The sequence below is a fragment of the Mustela nigripes genome, chromosome X (assembly GCF_022355385.1).
Source record: "Mustela nigripes isolate SB6536 chromosome X, MUSNIG.SB6536, whole genome shotgun sequence".
Taxonomy (NCBI): Eukaryota; Metazoa; Chordata; class Mammalia; order Carnivora; family Mustelidae; genus Mustela; species Mustela nigripes.
The window spans coordinates 89,258,216-89,263,422 of NC_081575.1; the positions used below are offsets into that span (position 1 = coordinate 89,258,216).

Sequence of the window (5,207 nt, forward strand, 5' to 3'; positions counted from 1 at the left end):
CAAAGGGAAGCCAGGTTGGGGGCCCAGATTTTTCCTTTGGGTGAAAACGTGGAGAGAATGCCTGGCCTTCTTGGGGAGCCGGGGGAAATGGATCACATTGTGGGGAACCGGATAGAGTGGTAGGCCTTTGGAGGCAATGCTGTTGAGACACCTGGCTGTTGGTATCAGAAAGAAGGTGTGTTGGGGCGCCTGGCTGGCTCAGTTGGTAGAGCATGGGACTCTGGATCTCGAGGTCGTGGGTTTGAGCCCCATCTTGGGCCGAGAGCTTACCTTAAACCAAAAAGAAAGAAGGTGTGTGCTTTCTTGTAGTTCCTTTGGCCAACTTTTTGCCATTGCAGTCTGTAATGTGATGTCCCAAAGGGGTCCCTCGGACCTGGACCTGGCCTCCACTGCTCGAATCAGCCTGTCTTGGAAAAGTGCCGTGCCACCACCTCCCCCTTCTTTGGCCACACCCTCCGCGTGTGATCTGGGCCTGAGGGCCTCAGACATCCCGGCTCTTTCTGCAGCCTAGCCTCCTTCACTCCCAAGAGGATTTGTTTTCCTCCTAAAGAAATTCCTCACTGAGCTATCACAGTAGGCTGGCCAGACCTGTTCCCATTTCTGGTGACATTCTCCAGGCTTTTGCTTAGTCCTTTATGCGCCATTCCCAGAGCAGCTGCGGGCGGAAGTGAAAGAATGCTTGGCTGAATTTTTGTAGGTCTTTCTAGTCTGTTCTGGGGCTGATCTAGCCCTACAGGCTTAGGCAGGCCTTTTCCCCTCTCTGTGCCCTGGTGTGGGGAGAAATGATTTCAAAGGTCCTCTTCAGCTCAGACTTTCTGACAATTTGTTTGACAAGGCTGAAAGTGAACTGGGATTCTAACCCTCAAGACTGGATATAAGAAGACAGTTTTTGGTTGATTGGGAGGTTTTGGTGTTTATGGGTTCTTTGGCAGCTCCCCAGAACCACTGTGGTAGACAGTTTTAGCTTTGCCTGTCCAACATTTGGTTCCCCTTCTAGATCCAGAACCCACACTGTGTTTGGGGAAACCATTCCTTTCTGATTTTAGCTTGCAGGTCTGACATCCTCTCCTGGCTGCAGAAGTGGGATGAATGGGGCATTTGAACCTGTCCCCTCACCCCACTCTGGCCACACTGATCAGTTCAGAGGTTGGTAGGTGACCTGAGTGTGTCCCAGAGAGACCGTTTCAGAACTTGCTGTTTCTAGTGGAAAAGAGAATCACACTTTCTACTGGGGTTACTGAAAAGATAGGCTGTAAGCCTGGGCTGGCTGGCTGCATGAGAATGGAACCAGTAAAGGCAAAGAAGAGCCAGGTGACAGACACAGCATTGTTTGAGCCCCTGGATCCCACTGAACCTGAAGTGGCCCTGCCCTCGGAAATTTCAGTTTTACATGACAATAAATTCCTTTTTTTTTTTTTTTCTGAGATCACTTTGACCTGGGTTTTCTGTCACTTGATTTACCTGCCACCGTGGGGAAACCTGGAGGTCACTACCCCCAGACAGGTTCCCAGAAGTTAAATCCAGGTGGTAGAGAGCCAGGATGGGAACCCAGATCACTCCTTCCACCGTGCTTGGCTCATTGAGCTTTGTTATCATTTGAGTTTTCTTTCTCTGGCCTCTAGATGTTTCCAAGGACCGATCCAGAAGTAAACTTAGTATGCTGGGGCATCTTCATCATGGTTGGTGTGGGGGGAGAATGTTTGCTTTTCTTTCTGGCCGGGACTGTTTAGGATTTCATGCTTTACTCTCAAACCCCTCCTAAGCTGTCCTCCCAAGATTAACTTCCTTTCGTTTGGTTTTCTGTTTTGTTTTCTTGCCCTCATTCCAAGGACATTTTCTTGACTCCCATCCATTCCTTTAATCTGATCTTCTATATTCTGCTTTAAAGACACTTCCCAGGCCGGGGTCTGGAGACAGTGCCTAGCACATAGTTGTAAGTGCCTGGTAATTGTTAGTTTGTTGTGTGAATTATATCCCTTCTTTCGCCTTGTCCACCAGACATCGATACTTTGTCTCCCTTCTTTTGAGCAGCTTCTAGGACCTCAAGTCTTTGTTGAAACCTTATCAATATCTGAGAAAGGGGTGGCCATCTTCCCTGGCTCTGGCCTAGATAAACTACTGTGGCCCCCTTACCCACCATCCCTAACCCCCCCTCCCCCGCAGCGCGGGCCAGCCCTGTCTTCAGTGTAAAATACCAAGAGGCCTGGAACAGGAGATAAGAGACTTGGTATCAGGCAAATACCCTAGCTAGTCTCACTCACACCCATTCCAACTCCCTTCTGCTTTCTCATTCTCTACCATGGAGGCTAGATAGTGAAATTCTCAAATTGCTAGGCTCCCTTGGTGGCCATATGATTCAGTTCTGACCAATGAGAGTTAAGCAGCAGTCTCTGGGAAGGGTTACTCTTCCCAAATAGGTAAAACCTGGAACTGAGAAGACCTTTATTCCTTGTCTTTTTTTGTTTGTTTGTTTGTTTCCCTGCTGGAATACAGAGGCTGTGCCTGGAGGTGCAGCAGCCATCCTGGGATCATGAGGATGAACCCCACAAACAGTGGACAGCAGTGCAGGAAAATAGAGGTCTGTGTTAACTGAAGTAGATAACCTAGCCCTGGTCTGTGTGTTTCTCTGGACTTCTCATAGAGGAGAAAAATCAACCCCTTACTCAAGCCACTGTTAGTGGGATTTCTTTCTTTCTTTCTTTTTTTAATGTAGGCTCCACACCCAATGTAGAACTTGAACTCACAACCCTGAGATCAAGAGTTGCACGCTGTAGGGACTGAGTCATCCAGGCACCCCAGGATTTCTGTTGCTTGTAGCATTCTTAACTTGATACGCCTGGGCTCTGTTCCAGCTCTGCTCTGACTCACAGTGTGGTCCTGCATGAATGACTTCACCTCTCTGGGCCTTGCTTTCCTCACGTGTAGCATGAATATTTGTGAGTACGCATGCTTTAGTAGATTTTGCTTTCCCCCTTGTCTCTTCCTGTGTTGAGGCCTTATCATCCAACACTTGCCACCCAGTCTCCTGACTTCCCGAAGGACCTCTCCTTCTACATTTCACACACCACCCTCCGATTAACCTCAAATCTAGGACGTCTGCCTTGTTACGCTTGAAAATTGCTGATGGCTCTTCTTACCCACAAAATAGAGCCCTGTGTCCCTTTTTCTTTATTCCCTACAGATATCAAGGGGTGGATATATTTTGTGATAACTAAGATCTGATGTCATTGGCCTAAAACAGAGCACTGATCCACTGAATAAGAGTGATTCTAGAAGAGATATAAAATGCTGTGATAACCAAATCCCTGACAAACCAAAATCACCAAGTAGCACAGAAAGGTCTAATTCTTTAACAAATGCCACGAGTACAACTTATTGGTATAGAGGACTAACTTGGATTTGTATTTGCATCCTCTACCAGACCCTATCCTCCCCTGCCCCCCCTCCCCAATTCTGGGTGAGTTAGACTTAACTATACAAACATGCAGAGGGGGCACCTCGATGTCTCAGTCGGCTAAGGGTCTGACTCTTGATTTCAGCTAAGGTCATGATCTTGGGTTTATTGAGATTCTGTGCTCTGTGGAGAGTCTGGTTGAGGTTATCTTTCCCTCTCCCTCTGCCCCTCCCCCCACTCACACTCATGGTCTCAGGCTCACACTCATGCTCTCTCTCTATAAATAAATAAACAAGCAATATCTTAAAAAAAAACCAACAACAAACAAACAAACAAACAAACAAACCCAAAGCAGAAATACATCAACAACAGCAAGCACAGAACTGGAAGAAAATAAGTGTATATTTCTCCCGTATATCTGTAAGAGGGTCCGGTGGACTTTGTAGGAAATGACAAGGACATTGACATAAGAATAAGGAAGAGTGGGAGCCTGGGTGGCTCAGCTGGTTAAGCGACTACCTTCAGCTCAGGTCATGATCCTGGAGTTCCAGGATCGAGTCCCACATCGGGTTCCCAGCTCCATGGGGAGTCTGCTTCTCCCTCTGACCTTCTCCCCTCTCATGCTTTCTCTCTCAGATAAATAAATAAAATCTTTAAGAAAAAAAGAATAAGGAAGAGTATCACACGGTAAAAGTGTGGGTTTATTTTAGGGGTTCTGCATTCACCGCTGTGGATCCGTCCTCCGGCCCCTCCTTCAGTATGACACTGTCTTGATTATTGTAGCTCTGAGTGATCTTTCCTATCAGATGGAGTGAGAATACTGAGTTTTTTGACCATGAGCTGACTCAGTTTACACGCCCGCCCCACCCCAACCCCGGGCTGGTCTGATCTGTGCAGTGTCCCTCACACCCTCCACGGGCACACTTGAACTCATTGTCGCCTGCCTGGAATGACAGGCTGCAGCTGGCATCAGAGACCAGGTCTTCCTTTCAGATTAATCTCCGTTTCTTCCTTTTCTGGGAGACCTTCCCGCATTCCCACTGCTTCTTTCTCCCTGGAATCTTAAAAGTGAGGGTGTCTTCTCTCTTGACTTCCCTGCCCTCTGGCTCTGCGTCATTCACTTAGACTTTCGCATGTTATGCCTTTTATGTACCTGCCTTCCCAAGTGTCTCTGTTGCCTTCTCGAAGATGGCTTTCAGGTACCCGCCATCCAGTATGTGGTATACAGCAGGCGCTTAGCAAATGACTTGCCAGACCAAAAGAACAAACCAGACGCCGCTGCTACTTCAGGAAGGTGTGTGTGTGTGTGTGTGTGTGTGTGTGTGTGTGTGGTCATAGGTGGGCAGAGGTGTCCTCCGTAACTCTTTACCTGCTGGTGCTTGCAAGCTGGTTTGCAAGGACGTCTCGGCCACCGTGGTGGTGCAAAGCCAAGTGTTCTGTATTTACAAGTTGATCGAGGCTCTACATGTAGACCTAGCCTGGAACGGACATAATAACTGTTGCCACCCCCAGCTGCATCACCAACGCCCCATCTCTCATCCCAGAGTCCCCTGTTGAAGCACCAACTGCGAGCCGGAGGCTTGTCCTCATGGCCGCGGCTGGGGGTCGGGAGTCCAGGCCAGAACAAGGAAGCGCATTTAAGACCTCTCTCTGTACCCTGTTGACTTCTATTCCATTGACTGAAGCCAGCATTAGCAAGACTGGGGAGTCTACTCTGCCCCTGCGGGGGGGGGGGGGCGTAGGGGGCGGGGGCTGGGGTGGGGGGCGGGGGCGGGGGTGTGGGAGGGAGGGGGGAGCATTGGCTGGGCGCGGG

General features: G+C 49.0%; 1 non-coding gene across 1 annotated transcript; it reads left to right on the forward strand.

The window, feature by feature from the left end:
- Positions 1-187: 187 nt before the first annotated feature.
- Positions 188-260, forward strand: TRNAQ-CUG (transfer RNA glutamine (anticodon CUG)). Its single transcript has one exon. It is a non-coding gene; the product is annotated as a tRNA-Gln (tRNA).
- The last annotated feature ends 4,947 nt before the right edge of the window (positions 261-5,207 follow it).